The following is a 25,702-nucleotide window of genomic DNA, read 5'->3' as shown; positions in this document are numbered from 1 at the left end:
CTTACCTTCCCCGGAAAAAACGCTCTCAATGACGCAAATACAAACCGAAAAACGTATTACACAAACTCACGCAAAAGCCACTGTTTCGACTTATGTAGTTACAAATTAAACACTTTCCGTCACTTTCCTTCAGTTGTACTGTCAAACTTTGTTTCTTTACGCGTCTCACGGTTCTGGGTTAGACGGCGCTTCGCGTCGCGACGCGTCCCGTCTCTCCGTCTTTCACAACACGCGACGTAAATGGCCGCAACTCCTCGCTGCCTTCACTTACAATCTTAAAACTTTGAGCCCGAGAAGCTACCACCAACCGCACTACGTGATATTCATTTCGACTTGATACGCCCTTACCTTCCCCGGAGAAAACGCTCTCAAAGACGCAAATACAAACCGAAAAACGGATTACACAAACTCACGCAAAAGCCACTGTTTCGACTTATGTAGTTACAAATTAAACACTTTCCGTCACTTTCCTTCAGTTGTACTGTCAAACTTTGTTTCTTTACGCGTCTCACGGTTCTGGGCTAGATGGCGCTTCGCGTCGCGACGCGTCCCGTCTCTCCGTCTTTCACAACACGCGACGTAAATGGCCGCAACTCCTCGCTGCCTTCACTTACAATCTTAAAACTTTGAGCCCGCCAAGCTACCACCAACCGCACTACGTGATATTCATTTCGACTTGATACGCCCTTACCTTCCCCGGAAAAAACGCTCTCAAAGACGCAAATACGAACCGAAAAACGGTTTACACAAACTCACGCAAAAGCCACTGTTTCGACTTATGTAGTTACAAATTAAACACATTCCGTCACTTTCCTTCAGTTGTACTGTCAAACTTTGTTTCTTTACGCGTCTCACGGTTCTGGGTTAGACGGCGCTTCGCGTCGCGACGCGTCCCGTCTCTCCGTCTTTCACAACACGCGACGTAAATGGCCGCAACTCCTCGCTGCCTTCACTTACAATCTTAAAACTTTGAGCCCGCCAAGCTACCACCAACCGCACTACGTGATATTCATTTCGACTTGATACGCCCTTACCTTCCCCGGAAAAAACGCTCTCAATGACGCAAATACAAACCGAAAAACGGATTACACAAACTCACGCAAAAGCCACTGTTTCGACTTATGTAGTTACAAATTAAACACTTTCCGTCACTTTCCTTCAGTTGTACTGTCAAACTTTGTTTCTTTACGCGTCTCACGGTTCTGGGTTAGACGGCGCTTCGCGTCGCGACGCGTCCCGTCTCTCCGTCTTTCACAACACGCGACGTAAATGGCCGCAACTCCTCGCTGCCTTCACTTACAATCTTAAAACTTTGAGCCCGCCAAGCTACCACCAACCGCACTACGTGATATTCATTTCGACTTGATACGCCCTTACCTTCCCCGGAAAAAACGCTCTCAATGACGCAAATACAAACCGAAAAACGTATTACACAAACTCACGCAAAAGCCACTGTTTCGACTTATGTAGTTACAAATTAAACACTTTCCGTCACTTTCCTTCAGTTGTACTGTCAAACTTTGTTTCTTTACGCGTCTCACGGTTCTGGGTTAGACGGCGCTTCGCGTCGCGACGCGTCCCGTCTCTCCGTCTTTCACAACACGCGACGTAAATGGCCGCAACTCCTCGCTGCCTTCACTTACAATCTTAAAACTTTGAGCCCGCCAAGCTACCACCAACCGCACTACGTGATATTCATTTCGACTTGATACGCCCTTACCTTCCCCGGAAAAAACGCTCTCAATGACGCAAATACAAACCGAAAAACGGATTACACAAACTCACGCAAAAGCCACTGTTTCGACTTATGTAGTTACAAATTAAACACTTTCCGTCACTTTCCTTCAGTTGTACTGTCAAACTTTGTTTCTTTACGCGTCTCACGGTTCTGGGCTAGATGGCGCTTCGCGTCGCGACGCGTCCCGTCTCTCCGTCTTTCACAACACGCGACGTAAATGGCCGCAACTCCTCGCTGCCTTCACTTACAATCTTAAAACTTTGAGCCCGCCAAGCTACCACCAACCGCACTACGTGATATTCATTTCGACTTGATACGCCCTTACCTTCCCCGGAAAAAACGCTCTCAATGACGCAAATACAAACCGAAAAACGTATTACACAAACTCACGCAAAAGCCACTGTTTCGACTTATGTAGTTACAAATTAAACACTTTCCGTCACTTTCCTTCAGTTGTACTGTCAAACTTTGTTTCTTTACGCGTCTCACGGTTCTGGGTTAGACGGCGCTTCGCGTCGCGACGCGTCCCGTCTCTCCGTCTTTCACAACACGCGACGTAAATGGCCGCAACTCCTCGCTGCCTTCACTTACAATCTTAAAACTTTGAGCCCGCCAAGCTACCACCAACCGCACTACGTGATATTCATTTCGACTTGATACGCCCTTACCTTCCCCGGAAAAAACGCTCTCAAAGACGCAAATACGAACCGAAAAACGGTTTACACAAACTCACGCAAAAGCCACTGTTTCGACTTATGTAGTTACAAATTAAACACTTTCCGTCACTTTCCTTCAGTTGTACTGTCAAACTTTGTTTCTTTACGCGTCTCACGGTTCTGGGTTAGACGGCGCTTCGCGTCGCGACGCGTCCCGTCTCTCCGTCTTTCACAACACGCGACGTAAATGGCCGCAACTCCTCGCTGCCTTCACTTACAATCTTAAAACTTTGAGCCCGCCAAGCTACCACCAACCGCACTACGTGATATTCATTTCGACTTGATACGCCCTTACCTTCCCCGGAAAAAACGCTCTCAATGACGCAAATACAAACCGAAAAACGGATTACACAAACTCACGCAAAAGCCACTGTTTCGACTTATGTAGTTACAAATTAAACACTTTCCGTCACTTTCCTTCAGTTGTACTGTCAAACTTTGTTTCTTTACGCGTCTCACGGTTCTGGGTTAGACGGCGCTTCGCGTCGCGACGCGTCCCGTCTCTCCGTCTTTCACAACACGCGACGTAAATGGCCGCAACTCCTCGCTGCCTTCACTTACAATCTTAAAACTTTGAGCCCGCCAAGCTACCACCAACCGCACTACGTGATATTCATTTCGACTTGATACGCCCTTACCTTCCCCGGAAAAAACGCTCTCAATGACGCAAATACAAACCGAAAAACGGTTTACACAAACTCACGCAAAAGCCACTGTTTCGACTTATGTAGTTACAAATTAAACACTTTCCGTCACTTTCCTTCAGTTGTACTGTCAAACTTTGTTTCTTTACGCGTCTCACGGTTCTGGGTTAGACGGCGCTTCGCGTCGCGACGCGTCCCGTCTCTCCGTCTTTCACAACACGCGACGTAAATGGCCGCAACTCCTCGCTGCCTTCACTTACAATCTTAAAACTTTGAGCCCGCCAAGCTACCACCAACCGCACTACGTGATATTCATTTCGACTTGATACGCCCTTACCTTCCCCGGAAAAAACGCTCTCAAAGACGCAAATACGAACCGAAAAACGGTTTACACAAACTCACGCAAAAGCCACTGTTTCGACTTATGTAGTTACAAATTAAACACTTTCCGTCACTTTCCTTCAGTTGTACTGTCAAACTTTGTTTCTTTACGCGTCTCACGGTTCTGGGTTAGACGGCGCTTCGCGTCGCGACGCGTCCCGTCTCTCCGTCTTTCACAACACGCGACGTAAATGGCCGCAACTCCTCGCTGCCTTCACTTACAATCTTAAAACTTTGAGCCCGCCAAGCTACCACCAACCGCACTACGTGATATTCATTTCGACTTGATACGCCCTTACCTTCCCCGGAAAAAACGCTCTCAATGACGCAAATACAAACCGAAAAACGGATTACACAAACTCACGCAAAAGCCACTGTTTCGACTTATGTAGTTACAAATTAAACACTTTCCGTCACTTTCCTTCAGTTGTACTGTCAAACTTTGTTTCTTTACGCGTCTCACGGTTCTGGGTTAGACGGCGCTTCGCGTCGCGACGCGTCCCGTCTCTCCGTCTTTCACAACACGCGACGTAAATGGCCGCAACTCCTCGCTGCCTTCACTTACAATCTTAAAACTTTGAGCCCGCCAAGCTACCACCAACCGCACTACGTGATATTCATTTCGACTTGATACGCCCTTACCTTCCCCGGAAAAAACGCTCTCAATGACGCAAATACAAACCGAAAAACGTATTACACAAACTCACGCAAAAGCCACTGTTTCGACTTATGTAGTTACAAATTAAACACTTTCAGTCACTTTCCTTCCGTTGTACTGTCAAACTTTGTTTCTTTACGCGTCTCACGGTTCTGGGTTAGACGGCGCTTCGCGTCGCGACGCGTCCCGTCTCTCCGTCTTTCACAACACGCGACGTAAATGGCCGCAACTCCTCGCTGCCTTCACTTACAATCTTAAAACTTTGAGCCCGCCAAGCTACCACCAACCGCACTACGTGATATTCATTTCGACTTGATACGCCCTTACCTTCCCCGGAGAAAACGCTCTCATAGACGCAAATACAAACCGAAAAACGGATTACACAAACTCACGCAAAAGCCACTGTTTCGACTTATGTAGTTACAAATTAAACACTTTCCGTCACTTTCCTTCAGTTGTACTGTCAAACTTTGTTTCTTTACGCGTCTCACGGTTCTGGGCTAGATGGCGCTTCGCGTCGCGACGCGTCCCGTCTCTCCGTCTTTCACAACACGCGACGTAAATGGCCGCAACTCCTCGCTGCCTTCACTTACAATCTTAAAACTTTGAGCCCGCCAAGCTACCACCAACCGCACTACGTGATATTCATTTCGACTTGATACGCCCTTACCTTCCCCGGAAAAAACGCTCTCAAAGACGCAAATACGAACCGAAAAACGGTTTACAAAAACTCACGCAAAAGCCACTGTTTCGACTTATGTAGTTACAAATTAAACACTTTCCGTCACTTTCCTTCAGTTGTACTGTCAAACTTTGTTTCTTTACGCGTCTCACGGTTCTGGGTTAGACGGCGCTTCGCGTCGCGACGCGTCCCGTCTCTCCGTCTTTCACAACACGCGACGTAAATGGCCGCAACTCCTCGCTGCCTTCACTTACAATCTTAAAACTTTGAGCCCGCCAAGCTACCACCAACCGCACTACGTGATATTCATTTCGACTTGATACGCCCTTACCTTCCCCGGAAAAAACGCTCTCAATGACGCAAATACAAACCGAAAAACGTATTACACAAACTCACGCAAAAGCCACTGTTTCGACTTATGTAGTTACAAATTAAACACTTTCCGTCACTTTCCTTCAGTTGTACTGTCAAACTTTGTTTCTTTACGCGTCTCACGGTTCTGGGCTAGATGGCGCTTCGCGTCGCGACGGGTCCCGTCTCTCCGTCTTTCACAACACGCGACGTAAATGGCCGCAACTCCTCGCTGCCTTCACTTACAATCTTAAAACTTTGAGCCCGCCAAGCTACCACCAACCGCACTACGTGATATTCATTTCGACTTGATACGCCCTTACCTTCCCCGGAAAAAACGCTCTCAGAGACGCAAATACAAACCGAAAAACGGATTACACAAACTCACGCAAAAGCCACTGTTTCGACTTATGTAGTTACAAATTAAACACTTTCCGTCACTTTCCTTCAGTTGTACTGTCAAACTTTGTTTCTTTACGCGTCTCACGGTTCTGGGCTAGATGGCGCTTCGCGTCGCGACGCGTCCCGTCTCTCCGTCTTTCACAACACGCGACGTAAATGGCCGCAACTCCTCGCTGCCTTCACTTACAATCTTAAAACTTTGAGCCCGCCAAGCTACCACCAACCGCACTACGTGATATTCATTTCGACTTGATACGCCCTTACCTTCCCCGGAAAAAACGCTCTCAATGACGCAAATACAAACCGAAAAACGTATTACACAAACTCACGCAAAAGCCACTGTTTCGACTTATGTAGTTACAAATTAAACACTTTCCGTCACTTTCCTTCAGTTGTACTGTCAAACTTTGTTTCTTTACGCGTCTCACATTTCTGGGCTAGACGGCGCTTCGCGTCGCGACGCGTCCCGTCTCTCCGTCTTTCACAACACGCGACGTAAATGGCCGCAACTCCTCGCTGCCTTCATTTACAATCTTAAAACTTTGAGCGCGCCAAGCTACCACCAACCGCACTACGTGATATTCATTTCGACTTGATACGCCCTTACCTTCCCCGGAAAAAACGCTCTCAAAGACGCAAATACGAACCGAAAAACGGATTACACAAACTCACGCAAAAGCCACTGTTTCGACTTATGTAGTTACAAATTAAACACTTTCCGTCACTTTCCTTCAGTTGTACTGTCAAACTTTGTTTCTTTACGCGTCTCACGGTTCTGGGTTAGACGGCGCTTCGCGTCGCGACGCGTCCCGTCTCTCCGTCTTTCACAACACGCGACGTAAATGGCCGCAACTCCTCGCTGCCTTCACTTACAATCTTAAAACTTTGAGCCCGCCAAGCTACCACCAACCGCACTACGTGATATTCATTTCGACTTGATACGCCCTTACCTTCCCCGGAAAAAACGCTCTCAAAGACGCAAATACGAACCAAAAACGGTTTACACAAACTCACGCAAAAGCCACTGTTTCGACTTATGTAGTTACAAATTAAACACTTTCCGTCACTTTCCTTCAGTTGTACTGTCAAACTTTGTTTCTTTACGCGTCTCACGGTTCTGGGTTAGACGGCGCTTCGCGTCGCGACGCGTCCCGTCTCTCCGTCTTTCACAACACGCGACGTAAATGGCCGCAACTCCTCGCTGCCTTCACTTACAATCTTAAAACTTTGAGCCCGCCAAGCTACCACCAACCGCACTACGTGATATTCATTTCGACTTGATACGCCCTTACCTTCCCCGGAAAAAACGCTCTCAGAGACGCAAATACAAACCGAAAAACGGATTACACAAACTCACGCAAAAGCCACTGTTTCGACTTATGTAGTTACAAATTAAACACTTTCCGTCACTTTCCTTCAGTTGTACTGTCAAACTTTGTTTCTTTACGCGTCTCACGGTTCTGGGTTAGACGGCGCTTCGCGTCGCGACGCGTCCCGTCTCTCCGTCTTTCACAACACGCGACGTAAATGGCCGCAACTCCTCGCTGCCTTCACTTACAATCTTAAAACTTTGAGCCCGCCAAGCTACCACCAACCGCACTACGTGATATTCATTTCGACTTGATACGCCCTTACCTTCCCCGGAAAAAACGCTCTCAATGACGCAAATACAAACCGAAAAACGGATTACACAAACTCACGCAAAAGCCACTGTTTCGACTTATGTAGTTACAAATTAAACACTTTCCGTCACTTTCCTTCAGTTGTACTGTCAAACTTTGTTTCTTTACGCGTCTCACGGTTCTGGGTTAGACGGCGCTTCGCGTCGCGACGCGTCCCGTCTCTCCGTCTTTCACAACACGCGACGTAAATGGCCGCAACTCCTCGCTGCCTTCACTTACAATCTTAAAACTTTGAGCCCGCCAAGCTACCACCAACCGCACTACGTGATATTCATTTCGACTTGATACGCCCTTACCTTCCCCGGAAAAAACGCTCTCAGAGACGCAAATACAAACCGAAAAACGGATTACACAAACTCACGCAAAAGCCACTGTTTCGACTTATGTAGTTACAAATTAAACACTTTCCGTCACTTTCCTTCAGTTGTACTGTCAAACTTTGTTTCTTTACGCGTCTCACATTTCTGGGCTAGACGGCGCTTCGCGTCGCGACGCGTCCCGTCTCTCCGTCTTTCACAACACGCGACGTAAATGGCCGCAACTCCTCGCTGCCTTCATTTACAATCTTAAAACTTTGAGCGCGCCAAGCTACCACCAACCGCACTACGTGATATTCATTTCGACTTGATACGCCCTTACCTTCCCCGGAAAAAACGCTCTCAAAGACGCAAATACGAACCGAAAAACGGATTACACAAACTCACGCAAAAGCCACTGTTTCGACTTATGTAGTTACAAATTAAACACTTTCCGTCACTTTCCTTCAGTTGTACTGTCAAACTTTGTTTCTTTACGCGTCTCACGGTTCTGGGCTAGACGGCGCTTCGCGTCGCGACGCGTCCCGTCTCTCCGTCTTTCACAACACGCGACGTAAATGGCCGCAACTCCTCGCTGCCTTCATTTACAATCTTAAAACTTTGAGCCCGCCAAGCTACCACCAACCGCACTACGTGATATTCATTTCGACTTGATACGCCCTTACCTTCCCCGGAAAAAACGCTCTCAAAGACGCAAATAGTAACCGAAAAACGGATTACACAAACTCACGCAAAAGCCACTGTTTCGACTTATGTAGTTACAAATTAAACACTTTCCGTCACTTTCCTTCAGTTGTACTGTCAAACTTTGTTTCTTTACGCGTCTCACGGTTCTGGGTTAGGCGGCGCTTCGCGTCGCGACGCGTCCCGTCTCTCCGTCTTTCACAACACGCGACGTAAATGGCCGCAACTCCTCGCTGCCTTCACTTACAATCTTAAAACTTTGAGCCCGAGAAGCTACCACCAACCGCACTACGTGATATTCATTTCGACTTGATACGCCCTTACCTTCCCCGGAGAAAACGCTCTCAAAGACGCAAATACAAACCGAAAAACGGATTACACAAACTCACGCAAAAGCCACTTTTTCGACTTATGTAGTTACAAATTAAACACTTTCCGTCACTTTCCTTCAGTTGTACTGTCAAACTTTTGTTTCTTTACGCGTCTCACGGTTCTGGGCTAGATGGTGCTTCGCGTCGCGACGCGTCCCGTCTCTCCGTCTTTCACAACACGCGACGTAAATGGCCGCAACTCCTCGCTGCCTTCACTTACAATCTTAAAACTTTGAGCCCGCCAAGCTACCACCAACCGCACTACGTGATATTCATTTCGACTTGATACGCCCTTACCTTCCCCGGAAAAAACGCTCTCAAAGACGCAAATACGAACCGAAAAACGGTTTACACAAACTCACGCAAAAGCCACTGTTTCGACTTATGTAGTTACAAATTAAACACTTTCCGTCACTTTCCTTCAGTTGTACTGTCAAACTTTGTTTCTTTACGCGTCTCACGGTTCTGGGCTAGACGGCGCTTCGCGTCGCGACGCGTCCCGTCTCTCCGTCTTTCACAACACGCGACGTAAATGGCCGCAACTCCTCGCTGCCTTCACTTACAATCTTAAAACTTTGAGCCCGCCAAGCTACCACCAACCGCACTACGTGATATTCATTTCGACTTGATACGCCCTTACCTTCCCCGAAAAAAACGCTCTCAAAGACGCAAATACGAACCGAAAAACGGATTACACAAACTCACGCAAAAGCCACTGTTTCGACTTATGTAGTTACAAATTAAACACTTTCCGTCACTTTCCTTCAGTTGTACTGTCAAACTTTGTTTCTTTACGCGTCTCACGGTTCTGGGTTAGGCGGCGCTTCGCGTCGCGACGCGTCCCGTCTCTCCGTCTTTCACAACACGCGACGTAAATGGCCGCAACTCCTCGCTGCCTTCACTTACAATCTTAAAACTTTGAGCCCGCCAAGCTACCACCAACCGCACTACGTGATATTCATTTCGACTTGATACGCCCTTATCTTCCCCGGAAAAAACGCTCTCAAAGACGCAAATAGTAACCGAAAAACGGATTACACAAACTCACGCAAAAGCCACTGTTTCGACTTATGTAGTTACAAATTAAACACTTTCCGTCACTTTCCTTCAGTTGTACTGTCAAACTTTGTTTCTTTACGCGTCTCACGGTTCTGGGCTAGACGGCGCTTCGCGTCGCGACGCGTCCCGTCTCTCCGTCTTTCACAACACGCGACGTAAATGGCCGCAACTCCTCGCTGCCTTCACTTACAATCTTAAAACTTTGAGCCCGCCAAGCTACCACCAACCGCACTACGTGATATTCATTTCGACTTGATACGCCCTTATCTTCCCCGGAAAAAACGCTCTCAAAGACGCAAATAGTAACCGAAAAACGGATTACACAAACTCACGCAAAAGCCACTGTTTCGACTTATGTAGTTACAAATTAAACACTTTCCGTCACTTTCCTTCAGTTGTACTGTCAAACTTTGTTTCTTTACGCGTCTCACGGTTCTGGGCTAGACGGCGCTTCGCGTCGCGACGCGTCCCGTCTCTCCGTCTTTCACAACACGCGACGTAAATGGCCGCAACTCCTCGCTGCCTTCACTTACAATCTTAAAACTTTGAGCCCGCCAAGCTACCACCAACCGCACTACGTGATATTCATTTCGACTTGATACGCCCTTATCTTCCCCGGAAAAAACGCTCTCAAAGACGCAAATAGTAACCGAAAAACGGATTACACAAACTCACGCAAAAGCCACTGTTTCGACTTATGTAGTTACAAATTAAACACTTTCCGTCACTTTCCTTCAGTTGTACTGTCAAACTTTGTTTCTTTACGCGTCTCACGGTTCTGGGTTAGGCGGCGCTTCGCGTCGCGACGCGTCCCGTCTCTCCGTCTTTCACAACACGCGACGTAAATGGCCGCAACTCCTCGCTGCCTTCACTTACAATCTTAAAACTTTGAGCCCGAGAAGCTACCACCAACCGCACTACGTGATATTCATTTCGACTTGATACGCCCTTACCTTCCCCGGAGAAAACGCTCTCAAAGACGCAAATACAAACCGAAAAACGGATTACACAAACTCACGCAAAAGCCACTGTTTCGACTTATGTAGTTACAAATTAAACACTTTCCGTCACTTTCCTTCAGTTGTACTGTCAAACTTTGTTTCTTTACGCGTCTCACGGTTCTGGGTTAGGCGGCGCTTCGCGTCGCGACGCGTCCCGTCTCTCCGTCTTTCACAACACGCGACGTAAATGGCCGCAACTCCTCGCTGCCTTCACTTACAATCTTAAAACTTTGAGCCCGCCAAGCTACCACCAACCGCACTACGTGATATTCATTTCGACTTGATACGCCCTTATCTTCCCCGGAAAAAACGCTCTCAAAGACGCAAATAGTAACCGAAAAACGGATTACACAAACTCACGCAAAAGCCACTGTTTCGACTTATGTAGTTACAAATTAAACACTTTCCGTCACTTTCCTTCAGTTGTACTGTCAAACTTTGTTTCTTTACGCGTCTCACGGTTCTGGGCTAGACGGCGCTTCGCGTCGCGACGCGTCCCGTCTCTCCGTCTTTCACAACACGCGACGTAAATGGCCGCAACTCCTCGCTGCCTTCACTTACAATCTTAAAACTTTGAGCCCGCCAAGCTACCACCAACCGCACTACGTGATATTCATTTCGACTTGATACGCCCTTATCTTCCCCGGAAAAAACGCTCTCAAAGACGCAAATACGAACCGAAAAACGGATTACACAAACTCACGCAAAAGCCACTGTTTCGACTTATGTAGTTACAAATTAAACACTTTCCGTCACTTTCCTTCAGTTGTACTGTCAAACTTTGTTTCTTTACGCGTCTCACGGTTCTGGGCTAGACGGCGCTTCGCGTCGCGACGCGTCCCGTCTCTCCGTCTTTCACAACACGCGACGTAAATGGCCGCAACTCCTCGCTGCCTTCACTTACAATCTTAAAACTTTGAGCCCGCCAAGCTACCACCAACCGCACTACGTGATATTCATTTCGACTTGATACGCCCTTATCTTCCCCGGAAAAAACGCTCTCAAAGACGCAAATAGTAACCGAAAAACGGATTACACAAACTCACGCAAAAGCCACTGTTTCGACTTATGTAGTTACAAATTAAACACTTTCCGTCACTTTCCTTCAGTTGTACTGTCAAACTTTGTTTCTTTACGCGTCTCACGGTTCTGGGTTAGGCGGCGCTTCGCGTCGCGACGCGTCCCGTCTCTCCGTCTTTCACAACACGCGACGTAAATGGCCGCAACTCCTCGCTGCCTTCACTTACAATCTTAAAACTTTGAGCCCGAGAAGCTACCGCCAACCGCACTACGTGATATTCATTTCGACTTGATACGCCCTTACCTTCCCCGGAGAAAACGCTCTCAAAGACGCAAATACAAACCGAAAAACGGATTACACAAACTCACGCAAAAGCCACTGTTTCGACTTATGTAGTTACAAATTAAACACTTTCCGTCACTTTCCTTCAGTTGTACTGTCAAACTTTGTTTTTTTACGCGTCTCACGGTTCTGGGCTAGATGGCGCTTCGCGTCGCGACGCGTCCCGTCTCTCCGTCTGTCACAACACGCGACGTAAATGGCCGCAACTCCTCGCTGCCTTCACTTACAATCTTAAAACTTTGAGCCCGCCAAGCTACCACCAACCGCACTACGTGATATTCATTTCGACTTGATACGCCCTTACCTTCCCCGGAAAAAACGCTCTCAAAGACGCAAATACGAACCGAAAAACGGTTTACACAAACTCACGCAAAAGCCACTGTTTTGACTTATGTAGTTACAAATTAAACACTTTCCGTCACTTTCCTTCAGTTGTACTGTCAAACTTTGTTTCTTTACGCGTCTCACGGTTCTGGGTTAGGCGGCGCTTCGCGTCGCGACGCGTCCCGTCTCTCCGTCTTTCACAACACGCGACGTAAATGGCCGCAACTCCTCGCTGCCTTCACTTACAATCTTAAAACTTTGAGCCCGAGAAGCTACCACCAACCGCACTACGTGATATGCATTTCGACTTGATACGCCCTTACCTTCCCCGGAAAAAACGCTCTCAAAGACGCAAATAGTGACCGAAAAACGGATTACACAAACTCACGCAAAAGCCACTGTTTCGACTTATGTAGTTACAAATTAAACACTTTCCGTCACTTTCCTTCAGTTGTACTGTCAAACTTTGTTTCTTTACGCGTCTCACGGTTCTGGGTTAGGCGGCGCTTCGCGTCGCGACGCGTCCCGTCTCTCCGTCTTTCACAACACGCGACGTAAATGGCCGCAACTCCTCGCTGCCTTCATTTACAATCTTAAAACTTTGAGCCCGCCAAGCTACCACCAACCGCACTACGTGATATGCATTTCGACTTGATACGCCCTTACCTTCCCCGGAAAAAACGCTCTCAAAGACGCAAATAGTAACCGAAAAACGGATTACACAAACTCACGCAAAAGCCACTGTTTCGACTTATGTAGTTACAAATTAAACACTTTCCGTCACTTTCCTTCAGTTGTACTGTCAAACTTTGTTTCTTTACGCGTCTCACGGTTCTGGGTTAGGCGGCGCTTCGCGTCGCGACGCGTCCCGTCTCTCCGTCTTTCACAACACGCGACGTAAATGGCCGCAACTCCTCGCTGCCTTCATTTACAATCTTAAAACTTTGAGCCCGCCAAGCTACCACCAACCGCACTACGTGATATTCATTTCGACTTGATACGCCCTTACCTTCCCCGGAAAATACGCTCTCAAAGACGCAAATAGTAACCGAAAAACGGATTACACAAACTCACGCAAAAGCCACTGTTTCGACTTATGTAGTTACAAATTAAACACTTTCCGTCACTTTCCTTCAGTTGTACTGTCAAACTTTGTTTCTTTACGCGTCTCACGGTTCTGGGTTAGGCGGCGCTTCGCGTCGCGACGCGTCCCGTCTCTCCGTCTTTCACAACACGCGACGTAAATGGCCGCAACTCCTCGCTGCCTTCACTTACAATCTTAAAACTTTGAGCCCGAGAAGCTACCACCAACCGCACTACGTGATATTCATTTCGACTTGATACGCCCTTACCTTCCCCGGAGAAAACGCTCTCAAAGACGCAAATACAAACCGAAAAACGGATTACACAAACTCACGCAAAAGCCACTGTTTCGACTTATGTAGTTACAAATTAAACACTTTCCGTCACTTTCCTTCAGTTGTACTGTCAAACTTTGTTTCTTTACGCGTCTCACGGTTCTGGGCTAGATGGCGCTTCGCGTCGCGACGCGTCCCGTCTCTCCGTCTTTCACAACACGCGACGTAAATGGCCGCAACTCCTCGCTGCCTTCACTTACAATCTTAAAACTTTGAGCCCGCCAAGCTACCACCAACCGCACTACGTGATATTCATTTCGACTTGATACGCCCTTACCTTCCCCGGAAAAAACGCTCTCAAAGACGCAAATACGAACCGAAAAACGGTTTACACAAACTCACGCAAAAGCCACTGTTTCGACTTATGTAGTTACAAATTAAACACTTTCCGTCACTTTCCTTCAGTTGTACTGTCAAACTTTGTTTCTTTACGCGTCTCACGGTTCTGGGCTAGACGGCGCTTCGCGTCGCGACGCGTCCCGTCTCTCCGTCTTTCACAACACGCGACGTAAATGGCCGCAACTCCTCGCTGCCTTCATTTACAATCTTAAAACTTTGAGCCCGCCAAGCTACCACCAACCGCACTACGTGATATTCATTTCGACTTGATACGCCCTTACCTTCCCCGGAAAAAACGCTCTCAAAGACGCAAATACGAACCGAAAAACGGATTACACAAACTCACGCAAAAGCCACTGTTTCGACTTATGTAGTTACAAATTAAACACTTTCCGTCACTTTCCTTCAGTTGTACTGTCAAACTTTGTTTCTTTACGCGTCTCACGGTTCTGGGTTAGGCGGCGCTTCGCGTCGCGACGCGTCCCGTCTCTCCGTCTTTCACAACACGCGACGTAAATGGCCGCAACTCCTCGCTGCCTTCACTTACAATCTTAAAACTTTGAGCCCGAGAAGCTACCACCAACCGCACTACGTGATATTCATTTCGACTTGATACGCCCTTACCTTCCCCGGAGAAAACGCTCTCAAAGACGCAAATACAAACCGAAAAACGGATTACACAAACTCACGCAAAAGCCACTGTTTCGACTTATGTAGTTACAAATTAAACACTTTCCGTCACTTTCCTTCAGTTGTACTGTCAAACTTTGTTTCTTTACGCGTCTCACGGTTCTGGGCTAGATGGCGCTTCGCGTCGCGACGCGTCCCGTCTCTCCGTCTTTCACAACACGCGACGTAAATGGCCGCAACTCCTCGCTGCCTTCACTTACAATCTTAAAACTTTGAGCCCGCCAAGCTACCACCAACCGCACTACGTGATATTCATTTCGACTTGATACGCCCTTACCTTCCCCGGAAAAAACGCTCTCAAAGACGCAAATACGAACCGAAAAACGGTTTACACAAACTCACGCAAAAGCCACTGTTTCGACTTATGTAGTTACAAATTAAACACTTTCCGTCACTTTCCTTCAGTTGTACTGTCAAACTTTGTTTCTTTACGCGTCTCACGGTTCTGGGCTAGACGGCGCTTCGCGTCGCGACGCGTCCCGTCTCTCCGCCTTTCACAACACGCGACGTAAATGGCCGCAACTCCTCGCTGCCTTCACTTACAATCTTAAAACTTTGAGCCCGCCAAGCTACCACCAACCGCACTACGTGATATTCATTTCGACTTGATACGCCCTTACCTTCCCCGGAAAAAACGCTCTCAAAGACGCAAATACGAACCGAAAAACGGATTACACAAACTCACGCAAAAGCCACTGTTTCGACTTATGTAGTTACAAATTAAACACTTTCCGTCACTTTCCTTCAGTTGTACTGTCAAACTTTGTTTCTTTACGCGTCTCACGGTTCTGGGTTAGGCGGCGCTTCGCGTCGCGACGCGTCCCGTCTCTCCGTCTTTCACAACACGCGACGTAAATGGCCGCAACTCCTCGCTGCCTTCACTTACAATCTTAAAACTTTGAGCCCGAGAAGCTACCACCAACCGCGCTACGTGATATTCATTTCGACTTGATACGCCCTTACCTTCCCCGGAGAAAACGCTCTCAAAGACGCAAATACAAACCGAAAAACGGATTACACAAACTCACGCAAAAGCCACTGTTTCGACTTATGTAGTTACAAATTAAACACTTTCCGTCACTTTCCTTCAGTTGTACTGTCAAACTTTGTATCTTTACGCGTCTCACGGTTCTGGGTTAGGCGGCGCTTCGCGTCGCGACGCGTCCCGTCTCTCCGTCTTTCACAACACGCGACGTAAATGGCCGCAACTCCTCGCTGCCTTCACTTACAATCTTAAAACTTTGAGCCCGAGAAGCTACCACCAACCGCACTACGTGATATTCATTTCGACTTGATACGCCCTTACCTTCCCCGGAGAAAACGCTCTCAAAGACGCAAATACAAACCGAAAAACGGATTACACAAACTCACGCAAAAGCCACTGTTTCGACTTATGTAGTTACAAATTAAACACTTTCCGTCACTTTCCTTCAGTTGTACTGTCAATCTTTGTTTCTTTACGCGTCTCACGGTTCTGGGCTAGACGGCGCTTCGCGTCGCGACGCGTCCCGTCTCTCCGTCTTTCACAACACGCGACGTAAATGGCCGCAACTCCTCGCTGCCTTCATTTACAATCTTAAAACTTTGAGCCCGCCAAGCTACCACCAACCGCACTACGTGATATTCATTTCGACTTGATACGCCCTTACCTTCCCCGGAAAAAACGCTCTCAAAGACGCAAATAGTAACCGAAAAACGGATTACACAAACTCACGCAAAAGCCACTGTTTCGACTTATGTAGTTACAAATTAAACACTTTCCGTCACTTTCCTTCAGTTGTACTGTCAAACTTTGTTTCTTTACGCGTCTCACGGTTCTGGGCTAGGCGGCGCTTCGCGTCGCGACGCGTCCCGTCTCTCCGTCTTTCACAACACGCGACGTAAATGGCCGCAACTCCTCGCTGCCTTCACTTACAATCTTAAAACTTTGAGCCCGAAAAGCTACCACCAGCCGCACTACGTGATATTCATTTCGACTTGATACGCCCTTACCTTCCCCGGAGCAAACGCTCTCAAAGACGCGAATACAAACCGAAAAACGGATTGCACAAACTCACGCAAAAGCCACTATTTCGACTTATGTAGTTACAGATTAAACACTTTCCGTCACTTTCCTTCAGTTGTACTGTCAAACTTTGTTTCTTTACGCGTCTCACGGTTCTGGGCTAGACGGCGCTTCCCGTCGCGACGCGTCCCGTCTCCCCGTCTTTCACAACACGCGACGTAAATGGCCGCAACTCCTCGCTGCCTTCACTTACAATCTTAAAACTTTGAGCCCGAAAAGCTACCACCCACCGCACTACGTGATATTCATTTCGACTTGATACGCCCTTACCTTCCCCGGAAAAAACGCTCTCAAAGACGCAAATAGTAACCGAAAAACGGATTACACAAACTCACGCAAAAGCCACTGTTTCGACTTATGTAGTTACAAATTAAACACTTTCCGTCACTTTCCTTCAGTTGTACTGTCAAACTTTGTTTCTTTACGCGTCTCACGGATCTGGGCTAGGCGGCGCTTCGCGTCGCGACGCGTCCCGTCTCTCCGTCTTTCACAACACGCGACGTAAATGGCCGCAACTCCTCGCTGCCTTCACTTACAATCTTAAAACTTTGAGCCCGCCAGGCTACCACCAACCGCACTACGTGATATTCATTTCGACTTGATACGCCCTTACCTTCCCCGGAAAAAACGTTCTCAATGACGCAAATAGTAACCGAAAAGCGGATTACACAAACTCACGCAAAAGCCACTATTTCGACTTATGTAGTTACAAATTAAAGACTTTCCGTCACTTTCCTTCAGTTGTACTGTCAATCTTTGTTTCTTTACGCGTCTCACGGTTCTGGGCTAGACGGCGCTTCGCGTCGCGACGCGTCCCGTCTCCCCGTCTTTCACAACACGCGACGTAAATGGCCGCAACTCCTCGCTGCCTTCACTTACAATCTTAAAACTTTGAGCCCGCCAAGCTACCACCAACCGCACTACGTGATATTCATTTCGACTTGATACGCCCTTACCTTCCCCGGAAAAAACGCTCTCAAAGACGCAAATAGTAACCGAAAAACGGATTACACAAACTCACGCAAGAGCCACTGTTTCGACTTATGTAGTTACAAATTAAAGACTTTCCGTCACTTTCCTTCAGTTGTACTGTCAAACTTTGCTTCTTTACGCGTCTCACGGTTCTAAGCTAGGCGGCGCTTCGCGTCGCGACGCGTCCCGTCTCTCCGTCTTTCACAACACGCGACGTAAATGGCCGTAACTCCTCGCTGCCTTCACTTACAATCTTAAAACTTTGAGCCCGCCAAGCTACCACCAACCGCACTCCGTGATATTCATTTCGACTTGATATGCTTTTACCTTCCCCGGAAAAAACGCTGTCAAAGACGCAAATACAAACCAAAAAACGGATTACACAAACTCACGCAAGAGCCACTATTTCTATTTATGTAGTTACAAATTAAACACTTTCCGTCACTTTCCTTCAGTTGTACTGCCAAACTTTGTTTCTTTACGCGTCTCACGGTACTGGGCTAGGCGGCGCTTCGCGTCGCGACGCGTCCCGTCTCTCCGTCTTTCACAACACGCGACGTAAATGGCAGTAACTCCTCGCTGCCTTCACTTACAATCTTAAAACTTTGAGCCCGCCAAGCTACCACCAACCGCACTACGTGATATTCATTTCGACTTGATACGCCCTTACCTTCCCCGGAAAAAACGCTCTCAATGACGCAAATAGTAACCGAAAAACGGATTACACAAACTCACGCAAAAGCAACTGTTTCGACTTATGTAGTTACAAATTAAACACTTTCCGTCACTTTCCTTTAGTTGTACTGTCAAACTTTGTTTCTTTACGCGTCTCACGGTTCTGGGCTAGGCGGCGCTTCGCGTCGCGACGCGTCCCGTCTCTCCGTCTTTCACAACACGCGACGTAAATGGCCGCAACTCTTCGCTGCCTTGACTTACAATCTTAAAACTTTGAGCCCGCTAAGCTACCACCAACCGCACTACGTGATATTCATTTCGACTTGATACGCCCTTACCTTCCCCGGAAAAAAAGCTCTCAAACACGCAAATACAAACCGAAAAACGGATTACACAAACTCACGCAAAAGCCACTGTTTCGACTTATGTAGTTACAAATTAAACACTTTCCGTCACTTTCCTTCAGTTGTACTGTCAAACTTTTTTTCATTACGCGTCTCATGGTTCTGGGCTAGGCGGCGCTTCGCGTCGCGACGCGTCCCGTCTCTCCGTCTTTCACAACACGCGACGTAAATGGCCGCAACTCCTCGCTGCCTTCACTTACAATCTTAAAACTTTGAGCCCGCCAAGCTACCACCAACCGCACTACGTGATATTCATTTCGACTTGATACGCCCTTACCTTCCCCGGAAAAAACGTTCTCAATGACGCAAATAGTAACCGAAAAGCGGATTACACAAACTCACGCAAAAGCCACTGTTTCGACTTATGTAGTTACAAATTAAACACTTTCCGTCACTTTCCTTCAGTTGTACTGTCAAACTTTTTTTCATTACGCGTCTCACGGTTCTGGGCCAGGCGGCGCTTCGCGTCGCGACGCGTCCCGTCTCTCCGTCTTTCACAACACGCGACGTAAATGGCCGCAACTCCTCGCTGCCTTCACTTACAATCTTAAAACTTTGAGCCCGCCAAGCTACCACCAACCGCACTACGTGATATTCATTTCGACTTGATACGCCCTTACCTTCCCCGGAAAAAACGCTCTCAAAGACGCAAATACGAACCGAAAAACGGTTTACACAAACTCACGCAAAAGCCACTGTTTCGACTTATGTAGTTACAAATTAAACACTTTCCGTCACTTTCCTTCAGTTGTACTGTCAAACTTTGTTTCTTTACGCGTCTCACGGTTCTGGGCTAGACGGCGCTTCGCGTCGCGACGCGTCCCGTCTCTGCGTCTTTCACAACACGCGACGTAAATGGCCGCAACTCCTCGCTGCCTTCATTTACAATCTTAAAACTTTGAGCCCGCCAAGCTACCACCAACCGCACTACGTGATATTCATTTCGACTTGATACGCCCTTACCTTCCCCGGAAAAAACGCTCTCAAAGACGCAAATAGTAACCGAAAAACGGATTACACAAACTCACGCAAAAGCCACTGTTTCGACTTATGTAGTTACAAATTAAACACTTTCCGTCACTTTCCTTCAGTTGTACTGTCAAACTTTGTTTCTTTACGCGTCTCACGGTTCTGGGCTAGGCGGCGCTTCGCGTCGCGACGCGTCCCGTCTCTCCGTCTTTCACAACACGCGACGTAAATGGCCGCAACTCCTCGCTGCCTTCACTTACAATCTTAAAACTTTGAGCCCGAAAAGCTACCACCAGCCGCACTACGTGATATTCATTTCGACTTGATACGCCCTTACCTTCCCCGGAGCAAACGCTCTCAAAGACGCGAATACAAACCGAAAAACGGATTGCACAAACTCACGTAAAAGCCACTATTTCGACTTATGTAGTTACAGATTAAACACTTTCCGTCACTTTCCTTCAGTTGTACTGTCAAACTTTGTTTCTTTACGCCTCTCACGGTTCTGGGCTAGACGGCGCTTCCCGTCGCGACGCGTCCCGTCTCCCCGTCTTTCACAACACGCGACGTAAATGGCCGCAACTCCTCGCTGCCTTCACTTACAATCTTAAAACTTTGAGCCCGAAAAGCTACCACCCACCGCACTACGTGATATTCATTTCGACTTGATACGCCCTTACCTTCCCTGGAAAAAACGCTCTCAAAGACGCAAATAGTAACCGAAAAACGGATTACACAAACTCACGCAAAAGCCACTGTTTCGACTTATGTAGTTACAAATTAAACACTTTCCGTCACTTTCCTTCAGTTGTACTGTCAAACTTTGTTTCTTTACGCGTCTCACGGATCTGGGCTAGGCGGCGCTTCGCGTCGCGACGCGTCCCGTCTCTCCGTCTTTCACAACACGCGACGTAAATGGCCGCAACTCCTCGCTGCCTTCACTTACAATCTTAAAACTTTGAGCCCGCCAGGCTACCACCAACCGCACTACGTGATATTCATTTCGACTTGATACGCCCTTACCTTCCCCGGAAAAAACGTTCTCAATGACGCAAATAGTAACCGAAAAGCGGATTACACAAACTCACGCAAAAGCCACTATTTCGACTTATGTAGTTACAAATTAAAGACTTTCCGTCACTTTCCTTCAGTTGTACTGTCAATCTTTGTTTCTTTACGCGTCTCACGGTTCTGGGCTAGACGGCGCTTCGCGTCGCGACGCGTCCCGTCTCCCCGTCTTTCACAACACGCGACGTAAATGGCCGCAACTCCTCGCTGCCTTCACTTACAATCTTAAAACTTTGAGCCCGCCAAGCTACCACCAACCGCACTACGTGATATTCATTTCGACTTGATACGCCCTTACCTTCCCCGGAAAAAACGCTCTCAAAGACGCAAATAGTAACCGAAAAACGGATTACACAAACTCACGCAAGAGCCACTGTTTCGACTTATGTAGTTACAAATTAAAGACTTTCCGTCACTTTCCTTCAGTTGTACTGTCAAACTTTGCTTCTTTACGCGTCTCACGGTTCTAAGCTAGGCGGCGCTTCGCGTCGCGACGCGTCCCGTCTCTCCGTCTTTCACAACACGCGACGTAAATGGCCGTAACTCCTCGCTGCCTTCACTTACAATCTTAAAACTTTGAGCCCGCCAAGCTACCACCAACCGCACTCCGTGATATTCATTTCGACTTGATATGCTTTTACCTTCCCCGGAAAAAACGCTGTCAAAGACGCAAATACAAACCGAAAAACGGATTACACAAACTCACGCAAGAGCCACTATTTCGACTTATGTAGTTACAAATTAAACACTTTCCGTCACTTTCCTTCAGTTGTACTGCCAAACTTTGTTTCTTTACGCGTCTCACGGTACTGGGCTAGGCGGCGCTTCGCGTCGCGACGCGTCCCGTCTCTCCGTCTTTCAAAACGCGCGACGTAAATGGCAGTAACTCCTCGCTGCCTTCACTTACAATCTTAAAACTTTGAGCCCGCCAAGCTACCACCAACCGCACTACGTGATATTCATTTCGACTTGATACGCCCTTACCTTCCCCGGAAAAAACGCTCTCAATGACGCAAATAGTAACCGAAAAGCGGATTACACAAACTCACGCAAAAGCCACTGTTTCGACTTATGTAGTTACAAATTAAACACTTTCCGTCACTTTCCTTCAGTTGTACTGTCAAACTTTTTTTCATTACGCGTCTCACGGTTCTGGGCTAGGCGGCGCTTCGCGTCGCGACGCGTCCCGTCTCTCCGTCTTTCACAACACGCGACGTAAATGGCCGCAACTCCTCGCTGCCTTCACTTACAATCTTAAAACTTTGAGCCCGCCAAGCTACCACCAACCGCACTACGTGATATTCATTTCGACTTGATACGCCCTTACCTTCCCCGGAAAAAACGCTCTCAATGACGCAAATAGTAACCGAAAAACGGATTACACAAACTCACGCAAAAGCAACTGTTTCGACTTATGTAGTTACAAATTAAACACTTTCCGTCACTTTCCTTCAGTTGTACTGTCAAACTTTGTTTCTTTACGCGTCTCACGGTTCTGGGCTAGACGGCGCTTCGCGTCGCGACGCGTCCCGTCTCTCCGTCTTTCACAACACGCGACGTAAATGGCCGCAACTCCTCGCTGCCTTCACTTACAATCTTAAAACTTTGAGCCCGCCAAGCTACCACCAACCGCACTACGTGATATTCATTTCGACTTGATACGCCCTTACCTTCCCCGGAAAAAACGCTCTCAAAGACGCAAATACAAACCGAAAAACGGATTACACAAACTCACGCAAAAGCCACTGTTTCGACTTATGTAGTTACAAATTAAACACTTTCCGTCACTTTCCTTCAGTTGTACTGTCAAACTTTGTTTCTTTACGCGTCTCACGGTTCTGGGCTAGGCTTCGCTTCGCGTCGCGACGCGTCCCGTCTCTCCGTCTTTCACAACACGCGACGTAAATGGCCGCAACTCCTCGCTGCCTTGACTTACAATCTTACAACTTTGAGCCCGCCAAGCTACCACCAACCGCACTACGTGATATTCATTTCGACTTGATACGCCCTTACCTTCCCCGGTTAAAAAGCTCTCAAAGACGCAAATACAAACCGAAAAACGGATTACACGAACTCACGCAAAAGCCACTGTTTCGACTTATGTAGTTACAAATTAAACACTTTCCGTCACTTTCCTTCAGTTGTACTGTCAAACTTTGTTTCTTTACGCGTCTCACGGTTCTGGGCTAGACGGCGCTTCACGTCGCGACGCGTCCCGTCTCTCCGTCTTTCACAACACGCGACGTAAATGGGCGCAACTCCTCGCTGCCTTCATTTACAATCTTAAAACTTTGAGCCCGCCAAGCTACCACCAACCGCACTACGTGATATTCATTTGGACTTGATACGCCCTTACCTTCCCCGGAAAAAACGCTCTCAAAGACGCAAATACAAACCGAAAAACGGATTACACAAACTCACGCAAAAGCCACTGTTTCGACTTATGTAGTTACAAATTAAACACTTTCCGTCACTTTCCTTCAGTTGTACTGTCAAACTTTGTTTCTTTACGCGTCTCACGGTTCTGGGCTAGGCGGCGCTTCGCGTCGCGACGCGTCCCGTCTCTCCGTCTTTCACAACACGCGACGTAAATGGCCGCAACTCCTCGCTGCCTTGACTTACAATCTTAAAACTTTGAGCCCGCCAAGCTACCACCAACCGCACTACGTGATATTCATTTCGACTTGATACGCCCTTACCTTCCCCGGAATAAACGTTCTCAATGACGCAAATAGTAACCGAAAAGCGGATTACACAAACTCACGCAAAAGCCACTGTTTCGACTTATGTAGTTACAAATTAAACACTTTCCGTCACTTTCCTTCAGTTGTACTGTCAAACTTTGTTTCTTTACGCGTCTCACGGTTCTGGGCTAGGCGGCGCTTCGCGTCGCGACGCGTCCCGTCTCTCCGTCTTTCACAACACGCGACGTAAATGGCCGCAACTCCTCGCTGCCTTGACTTACAATCTTAAAACTTTGAGCCCGCCAAGCTACCACCAACCGCACTACGTGATATTCATTTCGACTTGATACGCCCTTACCTTCCCCGGAATAAACGTTCTCAATGACGCAAATAGTAACCGAAAAGCGGATTACACAAACTCACGCAAAAGCCACTGTTTCGACTTATGTAGTTACAAATTAAAGACTTTCCGTCACTTTCCTTCAGTTGTACTGTCAAACTTTGTTTCTTTACGCGTCTCACGGTTCTGGGCTAGGCGGCGCTTCGCGTCGCGACGCGTCCCGTCTCTCCGTCTTTCACAACACGCGACGTAAATGGCCGCAACTCCTCGCTGCCTTGACTTACAATCTTAAAACTTTGAGCCCGCCAAGCTACCACCAACCGCACTACGTGATATTCATTTCGACTTGATACGCCCTTACCTTCCCCGGAATAAACGTTCTCAATGACGCAAATAGTAACCGAAAAACGGATTACACAAACTCACGCAAAAGCCACTGTTTCGACTTATGTAGTTACAAATTAAACACTTTCCGTCACTTTCCTTCAGTTGTACTGTCAAATTTTGTTTCTTTACGCGTCTCACGGTTCTGGGCTAGGCGGCGCTTCGCGTCGCGACGCGTCCCGTCTCTCCGTCTTTCACAACACGCGACGTAAATGGCCGCAACTCCTCGCTGCCTTGACTTACAATCTTAAAACTTTGAGCCCGCCAAGCTACCACCAACCGCACTACGTGATATTCATTTCGACTTGATACGCCCTTACCTTCCCCGGAAAAAACGCTCTCAAAGACGCAAATACGAACCGAAAAACGGATTACACAAACTCACGCAAAAGCCACTGTTTCGACTTATGTAGTTACAAATTAAACACTTTCCGTCACTTTCCTTCAGTTGTACTGTCAAACTTTGTTTCTTTACGCGTCTCACGGTTCTGGGTTAGACGGCGCTTCGCGTCGCGACGCGTCCCGTCTCTCCGTCTTTCACAACACGCGACGTAAATGGCCGCAACTCCTCGCTGCCTTCACTTACAATCTTAAAACTTTGAGCCCGCCAAGCTACCACCAACCGCACTACGTGATATTCATTTCGACTTGATACGCCCTTACCTTCCCCGGAAAAAACGCTCTCAGAGACGCAAATTCAAACCGAAAAACGGATTACACAAACTCACGCAAAAGCCACTGTTTCGACTTATGTAGTTACAAATTAAACACTTTCCGTCACTTTCCTTCAGTTGTACTGTCAAACTTTGTTTCTTTACGCGTCTCACGGTTCTGGTCTAGACGGCGCTTCGCGTCGCGACGCGTCCCGTCTCTCCGTCTTTCACAACACGCGACGTAAATGGCCGCAACTCCTCGCTGCCTTCATTTACAATCTTAAAACTTTGGGCCCGCCAAGCTACCACCAACGGCACTACGTGATATTCATTTCGACTTGATACGCCCTTACCTTCCCCGGAAAAAACGCTCTCAAAGACGCAAATACGAACCGAAAAACGGATTACACAAACTCACGCAAAAGCCACTGTTTCGACTTATGTAGTTACAAATTAAACACTTTCCGTCACTTTCCTTCAGTTGTACTGTCAAACTTTGTTTCTTTACGCGTCTCACGGTTCTGGGCTAGACGGCGCTTCGCGTCGCAAACGCGTCCCGTCACTCCGTCTTTCACAACACGCGACGTAAATGGCCGCAACTCCTCGCTGCCTTCATTTACAATCTTAAAACTTTGAGCCCGCCAAGCTACCACCAACCGCACTACGTG

Source organism: Schistocerca piceifrons, chromosome 11 (genome assembly GCF_021461385.2).
Source record: "Schistocerca piceifrons isolate TAMUIC-IGC-003096 chromosome 11, iqSchPice1.1, whole genome shotgun sequence".
Lineage (NCBI taxonomy): Eukaryota > Metazoa > Arthropoda > Insecta > Orthoptera > Acrididae > Schistocerca > Schistocerca piceifrons.
This window is presented reverse-complemented; position numbering follows the sequence as displayed.